We start from the raw sequence: 14,862 nt of genomic DNA on the forward strand, positions 1-14,862 counted from the left end.
TGTCCACTGATACCCTCACTGTCTACTGATACCCTCACTGTCTACTGACACCCTCACTCCCTACTGACACCCACACTCCCTACTGACACCTTCACTGTCTACTGACACCCTCATTGTCCACTGACACCCTCACTGTCTACTGACACCCTCACTGTCCACTGACACCAACACTGCCCACTGACACCCTCACTGTCTACTGATACGCTCACTGTCCACTGATACCCTCACTGTCCACTGATACCCTCACTGTCTACTGACACCCTCACTGTCTGCTCATAACCTCACTGTCCACTGATGCCCTCACTGTATACTGACACCCTCACTGTCTACTGATACCCTCACTGTCTGCTCATAACCTCACTGTCCACTGATGCCCTCACTGTATACTGACACCCTCACTGTCTACTGATACCCTCACTGTCTACTGATGCCCTCACTGTATACTGACACCCTCACTGTCTACTGATACCCTCACTGTCTACTGATATCCTCACTGTATACTGATACCCTCACTGTCTACTGACACCCTCACTGTCTACCGATACCCTCACTGTCTACTGACACCCTCACTGTCTACTGACACCCTCACTGTATACTGATAGCCTCACTGTCCACTGACACCCTCACTGTATACTGATAGCTTCACTGTCCACTGATAGCCTCACTACCCACTGACACCCTCACTGTCTACTGACACCCTCACTGTCTACTGACACCCTCATTGACCACTGACACCCTCACTGTCTACTGACACCCTCATTGTCCACTGACACCGTCACTGTCTCCTGACACCCTCACTGTCTACTGACACCCTCATTGTCTACTGACACCCTCATTGACCACTGACACCCTCACTGTCTACTGACACCCTCATTGTCCACTGACACCCTCACTGTCTCCTGACACCCTCACTGTCTACTGACACCCTCATTGTCTACTGACAATCTCACTGTCTACTGACACCAACACTGCCCACTGACACCCTCATTGTCCACTGACACCCTCACTGTCTACTGACACCCTCATTGTCCACTGACACCCTCACTGTCCACTGACACCAACACTGCCCACTGACACCCGCACTGTCTACTGATACCCTCACTGTCCACTGATACCCTCACTGTCTACTGACATCCTCACTCCCTGCTGACAGCCTCAATGTCTAGTGAGACCCTCACTGTCCACCGATACCCTCACCGTCTACTGACACGCTCACTCCCTGCTGACACCCTCACTCCCTACTGACACCCTCAATGTCTACTGAGACCCTCACTGTCCACTGATACCCTCACTGTCTACTGACACCCTCACTCCCTACTGACACCCTCACTCGCTACTGACACCCTCAATGTCTACTGACAGCATCTCTCCCTACTGACACCATCACTCCCTACTGACAGCCTCAATGTCTACTGAGACCCTCACTGTCCACTGATACCCTCACTGTCTACTGACACCCTCACTCCCTACTGACACCCTCACTCCCTACTGACATCCTTAATGTCTACTGATACCCTCATTGTCCACTGACACCCTCAATGTCTACTGACACCCTCATTGTCTACTGACACCCTCACTGTCTACTGACACCCTCAGTCTCCAATGTTACCCTCACTGTCTACTGACACCCTCACTGTCGACTGACACCCTCACTCTCTACTGACACCCTCACTCTCTACTGACAACCCCACTCCCGACTGACACCCTCACTCCCTACTGACACCCTCACTCTCTACTGACACCCTCACTGTCAACTGATACCCTCACTGTCGACTCACACCCTCACTCCCTACTGGCACCCTCACTGTCTACTGACACCCTCAGTCTCTAATGATACACTCACTGTCCACTGATACCCTCACTGTCTACTGATACCCTCACTGTCTACTGACAGCCTCACTCTCTGCTGACACCCTCACTGTCTACTGACACCCCCACTCCCGACTGACACCCTCACTCCGTACTGACACCCTCAATGTCTACTGACACCCTCACTCTCGACTGATACCCTCACTGTCTACTGATACCCTCAATGTCTACTGACCCCCTCACTCTCTACTGACACCTCACTGTCGACTCATACCATCACTGTCTAAGGATACCCTCAAAGTCCACTGACACCCTCACTCTCTACTGACACCCTCAGTGTCTACTGACCCCCTCACTCTCTACTGACACCTCACTCCCGACTGACACCCTCACTCCCTACTGACACCCTCACTCCCTACTGACACCCTCAGTGTCTACTGACACCCTCACTCTCTACTGACACCTTCACTGTCTACTGATATCCTCGCTCTCTCCTGATACCCTCACTCTCGACTGACACCCTCACTGTATACTGATACCCTCAAAGTCCACTGACACCCTCACTCTCTACTGACACCCTCAGTGTCTACTGACCCCCTCACTCTCTACTGACACCTCACTCTCGACTGACACCCTCACTGTATACTGACACCCTCAATGTCTACTGATACCCTCACTCTCTACTGACACCTCACTCTCGACTGACACCTCACTCTCGACTGACACCCTCACTGTATACTGACACCCTCACTGTCTACTGATACCCTCAAAGTCTACTAACACCCTCACTCTCTACTGACACCCTCACTGTCCACTGATACCCTCACTGTCTACTGATACCCTCACTGTCTACTGATACCCTCAATGTCCACTAACACCCTCACTCTCTACTGACATCCTCACTGTACTGATACCCTCACAGTATACTGATACCCTTACTGCCCACTGACACCCTCACTGCCTACTGATACCCTGACTGTTCCTGATACCCTGACTGTCCCTGGTGCCCTTACAGTCTCTGATACCCTGACTGTTCCTGATACCCTGACTGTCGCTGATTCCCTGACTGTCCCTGATTCCCTGACTGTCCCTGATTCCCTGACAGTTCCTGATATCCTGACTGTTCCTGATACCCTGACTATCCCTGATTCCCTAACTGTCCCTGATTCCCTGACTGTCCCAGATTCCCTGACAGTCCCTGATTCCCTGACTGTTCCCGACACCCTGACAGTCCCTGAAACCCTGACTGTTCCTGATAGGCTGACTGTCCACTGATACCCTCACTGTCTACTGAGACCCTCACTGTCTACTGATACCCTCACTGGATACTGATACCCTCACTGCCCACTGACACCCTCACTGTCTACTGACACCCTCACTGTCTACTGATACCCTCACTGTCTACTGATACCCTCACTGTCTACTTAAACCCTCGCTCTCTCCTGAGACCCTCAATGTTCACTGACACCCTCAATCTCGACTGACACTCTCACTGTATACTGATCCCCTCACTCTCTACTGACACACTCACTATCTACTGACACACTCACTGTCCACTGATACCCTCACTGCCCACTGACACCCTCACTGTATACTGATACCCTCACTGTCCACTGATACCCTCACTGCCCACTGACACCCTCACTGTCTACTGACACCCTCACTGTCTACTGACACCCTCATTGTCCACTGACACCCTCACTGTCTACTGACACCCTCACTGTCTACTGACACCCTCATTGTCCACTGACACCAACACTGCCCACTGACACCCTCACTGTCTACTGACACCCTCATTGTCCACGGACACCCTCACTGTCTACTGACACCCTCATTGTCCACTGACACCCTCACTGTCCACTGACACCCTCACTGTCTACTGACACCCTCACTCCCTGCTGACACCCTCAATGTCTACTGAGACCCTCACTGTCCACCGATACCCTCACTGTCTACTGACACGCTCACTCCCTACTGACACCCTCACTCCCTACTGACACCCTCAATGTCTACTGGGACCCTCACTGTCCACTGATACCCTCACTGTGCACTGACACCCTCACTGTCTACTGACACCCTCACTCCCTACTGACACCCTCACTCCCTACCGACACCCTCACTGTCTACTGACACCCTCACTCCCTACTGACACCCTCACTCCCTACTGACACCCTCAATGTCTACTGAGACCCTCACTGTCCACTGATACCCTCACTGTCTACTGACACCCTCACTCCCTACTGACACCCTTAATGTCTACTGATACGCTCACTGTCGACTGACACCCTCACTCCCTACTGACACCCTCACTGTCCACTGATAACCTCACTGTCGACTGACACCTCACACCCTACTGACACCCTCACTGCCTACTGACACCCTCAGTCTCTAATGATACCCTCACTGTCTACTGATACCCTCACTGTCTACTGACACCCTCACTCCCTACTGACACCCTCACTGTCCACTGATACCCTCACTGTCGACTGACACCTCACACCCTACTGGCACCCTCACTGTCTACTGACACCCTCAGTCTCTAATGATACCCTCACTGTCTACTGATTCCCTCACTGTCTACTGACACCCTCACTGTCTACTGACACCCTCAATCTCTACTGACACCCTCACTGTCTACTGATACCCTCGCTGACTACTGACAGCCTCACTCCCGACTGACACCCTCACTCCCTACTGACACCCTCAATGTCTACTGACACCCTCACTCTCGACTGATACCCTCACTGTCTACTGATTCCCTCAATGTCCACTAACATCCTCACTGTCTTCTGACACCCTCACTGTCTCCTGATACCCTCACTGTCTCCTGATACCAACACTGTCTACTGATACCCTCGCAGCCCACTGACACACTCACTGTCCACTGATACCCTCACTCTCGACTGACACCCTCACTGTATACTGATACCCTCACTGTCTACTGACCCCCTCACTGTCTACTGACACCCTCACTGTCTACTGACACCCTCACTGTATACTGACACCCTCAGTTTCTACTGATACCCTCACTGTCTACTGACACCCTCACTGTCTACTGACACCCTCACTGCCCACTGACACCCTCACTGTCCACTGATACCCTCACTGCCCAATTACACCCTCACTGTCCACTGATACCCTCACTCCCTACTGACACAGTCACTGTCCTCTGACATCCTCACTCTCTACTGATACCCTCAATCGCTACTGATACCCTCACTGTCCACTGATACACTCACTGTCAACTGATACCCTGACTGTCCACTGATACCCTCACTCTCGACTGACACCCTCACTGTCTACTGACCCCCTCAATGTCTACTGACACCCTCACTCTCTACTGACACCCTCACTGTCCACTGATACCCTCACTCTCGACTGACACCCTCACTGTCTACTGACCCCCTCACTCTCTACTGACACCCTCAATGTCTACTGACACCCTCACTCTCTACTGACACCCTCACTCTCTACTGATACCCTCACTGTCTACTGATACCCTCACAGTCGACTGACACCCCCACTCCCGACTGACACCCTCACTGTCCACTGATACCCTCACTGTCGACTGACACCCTCACTCCCGACTGGCACCCTCACTGTCTACTGACACCCTCAGTCTCTAATGATACCCTCACTGTCTACTGACAGCCTCACTCTCTACTGACACCCTCACTCTCTACTGATACCCTCACTGTCTACTGATACCCTCACAGTCGACTGACACCCCCACTCCCGACTGACACCCTCACTGTCCACTGATACCCTCACTGTGTACTGACACCCTCTCTCCTTGACACGCTCACTGTCTACTGACACCCTCAGTCTCTACTGATACCCTCCCTCCCTACTGACACCCTCACTGTCTACTGACACCCCCACTCCCGACTGACACCCTCACTCCCTACAGACACCCTCAATGTCTACTGACACCCTCACTCTCGACTGATACCCTCACTGTCTACTGATACCCTCAATGTCCACTAACACCCTCACTCTCTACTGACACCCTCACTGTATAATGATACCCTCAGTGTCTACTGACACCCTCACTCTCTACTGACACCCACACTGTCTACTGATCTCCTCACTCTCTCCTGATACCCTCACTGTCCACTGATACCCTCACTCTCGACTGACACCCTCACTGTCTACTGACCCCCTCACTCTCGACTGACACCCTCACTGTCTACTGACCCCCTCACTCTCTACTGACACCTCACTGTCGACTGATACCCTCACTGTCCACTGATACCCTCACTCTCGACTGACACCCTCATTGTCCACTGACACCCTCACTGTCTACTGACACCCTCACTGTCTACTGACACCCTCATTGTCTACTGACACCCTCACTGTCTACTGACACCAACACTGCCCACTGACACCAACACTGCCCACTGACACCCTCACTGTCTACTGATACGCTCACTGTCCACTGATGCCCTCACAGTCTACTGACACCCTCACTCCCTGCTGACACCCTCAATGTCTACTGACACGCTCACTGTCTACTGACACCCTCACTCCCTACTGACACCCTCAATGTCTACTGATACCCTCACTCCCTACTGACACCCTCACTCCCTACTGACACCCTCAATGTCTACTGAGACCCTCACTGTCTACTGAGACCCTCACTGTCCACTGATACCCTCACTGTCTACTGACACCCTCACTCCCTACTGACACCCTTAATGTCTACTGATACCCTCAAAGTCCACTAACACCCTCACTCTCTACTGACACCCTCACTGTCCACTGACACCCTCACACCCTACTGACACTCTCACTGTCTACTGACACCCTCAGTCTCTAATGATACCCTCACTGTCTACTGATACCCTCACTGTCTACTGACACCCTCACTCTCTACTGATACCCTCACTCTGTACTGATACCCTCACAGTCTACTGACACCCCCACTCCCGACTGACAACCTCACTCCCTACTGGCACCCTCACTGTCTACTGACACCCTCAGTCTCTAATGATACCCTCACTGTCTACTGATACCCTCACTGTCTACTGACAGCCTCACTCTCTACTGATACCCTCACTGTCCACTGATACCCTCACTGTCTACTGACACCCCCACTCCCGACTGACACCCTCACTCCCTACTGGCACCCTCAATGTCTACTGACACCCTCACTCTCGACTGACACCCTCACTCTTGACTGACACCCTCACTGTCGACTGACACCCTCACTGTCTGCTGACACCCTCAGTCTCTACTGACACCCTCACTCCCTACTGACACCCTCACTCTCTACTGACACCCTCACTGTCTACTGATACCCTCACTGTCTACTGACAGCCTCACTCTCTACTGATACCCTCAGTGTCTACTGACACCCTCACTCTCTACTGACACTTCACTGTCGACTGACACCCTCACTGTCTGCTGACACCCTCAGTCTCTACTGACACCCTCACTCCCTACTGACACCCTCACTCTCTACTGACACCCTCACTGTCTACTGATACCCTCACTGTCTACTGACAGCCTCACTCTCTACTGACACCCTCACTGTCTACTGATACCCTCACTGACTACTGACAGCCTCACTCCCTACTGACACCCTCACTGTCTACTGACACCCTCACTGTCGACTGACACCCTCACTGTCTACTGATACCCTCGCTGACTACTGACAGCCTCACTCCCTACTGACACCCTCACTGTCTACTGATACCCTCGCTGACTACTGACACACCCACTCCCGACTGACACCCTCACTCCCTACTGGCACCCTCAATGTCTACTGACACCCTCACTCTCGACTGATACCCTCACTGTCTACTGATACCCTCAATGTCCACTAACACCCTCACTCTCTACTGACACCCTCACTGTATACTGATACCCTCAGTGTCTACTGACACCCTCACTGTCTACTGACCCCCTCACTCTCTACTGACACCTCACTGTCGACTCATACCATCACTGTCGAAGGATACCCTCACTGTCCACTGATACCCTCACTGTCTACTGATACCCTCAATGTCCACTAACACCCTCACTCTCTACTGATACCCTCACTGCTCACTGACACCCTCACTGTATACTGATACCCTCACTGCCCACTGACACCCTCACTGTCTACTGATACCCTGACAGTTCCTGATACCCTGACTGTCCCTGATACCCTGACAGTCCCTGATACACTGACAGTCCCTGATACCCTGACAGTCCCTGATACCCTGACTGTTCCCGACACCCTGAAGGTCCCTGATACCCTGACTGTTCCTGATACCCTGACTGTCCCTGATACCCTGAAAGTCCCTGATACCATGACAGTCCCTGATACCCTGACTGTCCCTGATACCCTGACAGTCCCTGATACACTGACAGTCCCTGATAACCTGACAGTCCCTGATACCCTGAAGGTCCCTGATACCCTGACAGTTCCTGATACCCTGACTGTCCCTGATACCCTGACAGTCCCTGATACACTGACAGTCCCTGATACTCTGACTGTTCCCGACACCCTGACAGTCCCTGATACCCTGAAGGTCCCTGATACCCTGACTGTTCCTGATACCCTGACTGTCCCTGATACCCTGAAAGTCCCTGATACCCTGACTGTTCCTGATACCCTGACAGTCCCTGATACCCTGAAAGTCCCTGATACCCTGACTGTTCCTGATACCCTGACTGTTCCTGATACCCTGAAAGTCCCTGATACCCTGACTGTTCCCGACACCCTGACAGTCCCTGATACCCTGAAAGTCCCTGATACCCTGACTGTCCCTGATACCCTGACAGTCCCTGATACCCTGAAAGTCCCTGATACCCTGACAGTCCCTGATACCCTGAAAGTCCCTGATACCCTGACAGTCCCTGAGACACTGACAGTCCCTGATACCCTGAAAGTCCCTGATACCCTGACAGTCCCTGATAGCCTGAAAGTCCCTGATACCCTGACTGTTCCCGACACCCTGACAGTCCCTGATACCCTGAAAGTCCCTGATACCCTGACTGTCCCTGATACCCTGACAGTCCCTGATACCCTGAAAGTCCCTGATACCCTGACAGTCCCTGATACCCTGACTGTTCCCGACACCCTGACAGTCCCTGATACCCTGAAGGTCCCTGATACCCTGACTGTTCCTGATACCCTGACTGTTCCTGATACCCTGAAAGTCCCTGATACCCTGACTGTTCCCGACACCCTGACAGTCCCTGATACCCTGAAAGTCCCTGATACCCTGACTGTCCCTGATACCCTGACAGTCCCTGATACCCTGAAAGTCCCTGATACCCTGACAGTCCCTGATACCCTGAAAGTCCCTGATACCCTGACAGTCCCTGATACACTGACAGTCCCTGATACCCTGACAGTCCCTGATACCCTGACTGTTCCCGACACCCTGACAGTCCCTGATACCCTGAAGGTCCCTGATACCCTGACTGTTCCTGATACCCTGACTGTCCCTGATACCCTGAAAGTCCCTGATACCCTGAAAGTCCCTGATACCCTGACTGTTCCTGATACCCTGACTGTTCCCGACACCCTGACAGTCCCTGATACCCTGAAAGTCCCTGATACCCTGACTGTCCCTGATACCCTGACAGTCCCTGATACCCTGAAAGTCCCTGATACCCTGACTGTCCCTGATACCCTGACAGTCCCTGATACCCTGACTGTCCCTGATACCCTGACAGTCCCTGATACCCTGAAAGTCCCTGATACCCTGACTGTCCCTGATACCCTGACTGTTCCTGATACCCTGACAGTCCCTGATACCCTGAAAGTCCCTGATACCCTGACTGTCCCTGATACCCTGAAAGTCCCTGATACCCTGACTGTTCCTGATACCCTGACTGTCCCTGATACCCTGAAAGTCCCTGATACCCTGACTGTCCCTGATACCCTGAAAGTCCCTGATACCCTGACTATTCCTGATACCCTGACAGTCCCTGATACCCTGAAAGTCCCTGATACCCTGAAAGTCCCTGATACCCTGACTGTTCCTGATACCCTGACTGTCCCTGATACCCTGAAAGTCCCTGATACCCTGACTGTCCCTGATACCCTGAAAGTCCCTGATACCCTGACTGTCCCTGATACCCTGAAAGTCCCTGATACCCTGACTGTTCCTGATACCCTGACAGTCCCTGATACCCTGAAAGTCCCTGATACCCTGAAAGTCCCTGATACCCTGACTGTCCCTGATACCCTGACTGTTCCTGATACCCTGACAGTCCCTGATACCCTGAAAGTCCCTGATACCCTGACTGTCCCTGATACCCTGAAAGTCCCTGATACCCTGACTGTTCCTGATACCCTGACAGTCCCTGATACCCTGACTGTCCCTGATACCCTGAAAGTCCCTGATACCCTGACAGTCCCTGATACCCTGAAAGTCCCTGATACCCTGAAAGTCCCTGATACCCTGACTGTTCCTGATACCCTGAAAGTCCCTGATACCCTGACTGTTCCCGACACCCTGACAGTCCCTGATACCGTGAAAGTCCCTGATACCCTGACTGTCCCTGATACCCTGACTGTTCCTGATTCCCTAACAGTCCCTGATACCCTGACAGTCCCTGATACCCTGACTGTTCCTGATTCCCTAACAGTCCCTGATACCCTGACAGTCCCTGATACCCTGACTGTTCCCGACACCCTGACAGTCCCTGATTCCCTAACAGTCCCTGATACCCTGACTGTTCCTGATACCCTGACAGTCCCTGATACCCTGACTGTTCCCGACACCCTGACAGTCCCTGATTCCCTAACAGTCCCTGATACCCTGACTGTTCCTGATACCCTGACTGTTCCCGACACCCTGACAGTCCCTGATACCCTGACAGTCCCTGATACCCTGACTGTCCCTGATACCCTGAAAGTCCCTGATACCCTGAAAGTCCCTGATGCACTGACTGTCCCTGATACCCTGACTGTCCACTGAAACCCTCACTGTGTACTGACACCCTCGCTCCCTACTGATATCCTCGCTCTCTCCTGATACCCTCACTGTCCACTGATACCCTCACACTCGACTGACACCCTCACTGTAAACTGATACCCTCACTGTATGCTGACACCCTCAGTTTCTACTGATACCCTCACTGTCTACTGACACCCTCACTGCCTACTGACACCCTCACTGTATGCTGACACCCTCAGTTTCTACTGATACCCTCACTGTCTACTGACACCCTCACTGCCTACTGACACCCTCACTGTATGCTGACACCCTCAGTTTCTACTGATACCCTCACTGTCTACTGACACCCTCAGTTTCCACTGACACCCTCACTGTCTACTGACCCCCTCAATGTCAACTGACACCCTCACTCCCTACTGATACCCTCACTGTCCACTGACACCCTCACTGTCTACTGACCCCCTCAATGTCAACTGACACCCTCACTCTCTACTGATACCCTCAATCTCTATTGATACCCTCACTGTCTACTGATACCCTCACTGTCTACTGACACCCTCACTCTCTGCTGATACCCTCAATCTCTACTGATACCCTCACTGTCTACTGATACCCTGACTGTCCACTGATACCCTCACTCCCTACTGACACCCTCACTGTCCACTGACATCATCACTCTCTACTGACACACTCAATCCCTCCTGACACCCTCACTGTCTACTCGAAGCCTCACAGTCCACTGATACCCTCACAGTCTACTGACACCCTCACTCCCTCCTGACACCCTCACTGTCTACTAGAAGCCTCACAGTCCACTGATACCCTCACAGTCTACTGACACCCTCACTCCCTACTGATACCCTCACTGTCCACTGACATCCTCACTCTCTACTGATACCCTCACTCTCTACTGATACCCTCACTGTCCACTGATACCCACATTCTCCAGTGACACCCTCACTCCCTACTGACACCCTCACTGTCCACTGATACCCTCACTCTCTACTGACACCCTCACTGTATACTGACACCCTCACTGTCCACTGATACTCTCACAGTCTACTGACACCCTCACTCCCTACAGACACCCTCACTGTCTACTGAAACCCTCAGTCTCTACTGATACCCTCACTGTCCACTGATATCCCCTCTGTCTACTGACACCCTCACTGTATAATGACACCCTCACTGTCCACTGATACCCTCACTGTCCACTGATACCCTCACTGTCAACTGATACCAACACTGTCCAAAGATACCCTCACTGTCCAAAGATACCCTCACTGTCCAAAGATACCCTCACTGTGCAAAGATACCCTCACTGTCCACAGACACCCTCACTGTCTACTGATACCCTCACTGTCTACTGATACCAACACTGTCCACAGATACCCTCACTGTCTACTTATACCCTCACTGTCCACTGATAATCTCACTGTCCACTGATAACCTCACTGTATACTCATACCCTCACTCCCTACTGATACCCTCACTCCCTACTGATACCCTCACTGTCCACTGATACCCTCACTGTCCACTGATACCCTCACTGTCCACTGATAACCTCACTGTATACTCATACCCTCACTCCCTACTGACACCCTCACTGTCCACTGATACCCTCACTGTCTACTGACACACTCACTCCCTACTGACAACCTCACTGTCCACTGACATCCTCACTCTCTAATGATACCCTCACACACGACTGATACCCTCACTGTCCACTGATACCCTCACTCCCTACTGACACCCTCTCTGTATACTGATACCCTCACTGTCCACTGATACCCTCACTCCCTACTGACAACCTCACTCCCTACTGACAACCTCACTCACTACTGATACCCTCACTCACTACTGATACCCTCACTCACGACTGATACCCTCACTGTCCACTGATAACCACATTCTCTACTGATACCCTCACTGTTCACTGATACTCTCACTGTCCACTGATACCCTCACTGTCCACTGATACCCTCACTGTCCACGGATACCCTCACTGTCTACTGATACCCTCACTGTCCACTGATACCCTCACTGTCCACTGATACGCTCACTGTCTAGTGACACTCTCACTGTCCACAGACACCCTCACTGTCTACTGACCCCCTCAATGTCAACTGACACCCTCACTGTACACTGATACCCTGACTGTCCACTGATACCCTCACTGTCCACTGATACCCTCACTCTCTACTGATACCCTCAATCTCTACTGATACCCTCACTGTCCACTGATACCCTCACTGTCCACTGACATCCTCACTCTCTACTGATACCCTCAATCTCTACTGACACCCTCACTGCCTACTGATACCCTCACTCTCTACTGACACCCTCACTGTATACTGACACCCTCACTGTCGACTGACACCCTCACTCCCTACTGACAACCTCACTGTCCACTGACATCCTCACTCTCTACTGATACCCTCACTCACTACTGATACCCTCACTCACGACTGATACCCTCACTGTCCACTGATACCCACATTCTCTACTGATACCCTCACTGTTCACTGATACTCTCACTGTCTACTGATACCCTCACTGTCCACTGATACCCTCACTGTCCACTGATACCCTCACTGTCCACAGATACCCTCACTGTCTACTGATACCCTCACTCTCTACTGATACCCCGTCACTCTCTACTGATAGCCTCACTGTCCACTGATACACTCACTGTCCACTGATACACTCACTGTCCACAGATACCCTCACTGTCTACTGATACCCTCACTGTCCACTGATACCCTCACTGTCCACTGACATCCTCACTCTCTACTGATACCCTCACTCACTACTGATACCCTCACTGTCTACTGACACCCTCAATCCCTACTGACAACCTCACTCTCTACTGACACCCTCACTGTCCACTGACACCCTCACTGTCCACTGACACCCTCACTGTCCACTGATAACCTCACAGTCTACTGACACCCTCACTCCCTACTGACACCCTCAGTCTCTACTGATACCCTCACTGTCCACTGATACCCTCACTGTCTACTGATACCCGCTCTGTCTACTGATACCCTCTCTGTCTACTGATACCCTCTCTGTCTACTGATACCCTCACTGTCCACTGATACCCTCACTGTCCACTGATATCCTCACTGTCTACTGATACCCTCACTGTCCACTGATACCCTCACCGTCCACTGATACCCTCACTGTCCACTGATACCCTCACTGTCCACTGATACCCTCACCGTCAACTGATACCCTCACTGTCCACTGATACCCTCACTGTCTACTGATACCCTCACTGTCCACTGATACCCTCACTGTCTACTGATACCCTCACTGTCCACTGATACCCTCACCGTCCACTGATACCCTCACTGTCTACTGACACCCTCACTGTCTACTTAAACCCTCGCTCTCTCCTGAGACCCTCAATGTTCACTGACACCCTCAATCTCGACTGACACCCTCACTGTCTACTGATACCCTCACTGTCTACTTAAACCCTCGCTCTCTCCTGAGACCCTCAATGTTCACTGACACCCTCAATCTCGACTGACACCCTCACTCTCTACTGACATCCTCACTGTCTACTGACACCCTCACTGTCTACTGACACCCTCACTGTCTACTGACATCCTCAATCTCTACTGACACCCTCACTGTCCACTGATACCCTCACTGTCGACTGACACCCTCACTGTCCACTGATACCCTCCCTGTCTACTGACACCCTCACTGTCTAATGACACTCTCAATGTCTACTGACACCCTCACTGTCTACTGACATCCTCACTGTCTACTGACATCCTCAATCTCTACTGACACCCTCACTGTCCACGGATACCCTCCCTGTCTACTGACACCCTCACTGTCTAATGACACCCTCACTGTCTACTGACATCCTCAATCTCTACTGACACCCTCACTGTCTACTGACATCCTCAATCTCTACTGACACCCTCACTGTCCACTGATACCCTCACTGTCGACTGACACCCTCACTGTCTACTGACACCCTCACTGTCTAATGACACTCTCAATGTCTACTGACACCCTCACTCTCTACTGACATCCTCGCTCTCTACTGACACCCTCACTGTCCACTGACACCCTCACTGTCCACTGATACCATCACTGTCTACTGACACCCTCACTGTCTAATGACACTCTC

This window comes from Heterodontus francisci, chromosome 27 (genome assembly GCF_036365525.1).
Source record: "Heterodontus francisci isolate sHetFra1 chromosome 27, sHetFra1.hap1, whole genome shotgun sequence".
NCBI classification, from domain to species: Eukaryota; Metazoa; Chordata; class Chondrichthyes; order Heterodontiformes; family Heterodontidae; genus Heterodontus; species Heterodontus francisci.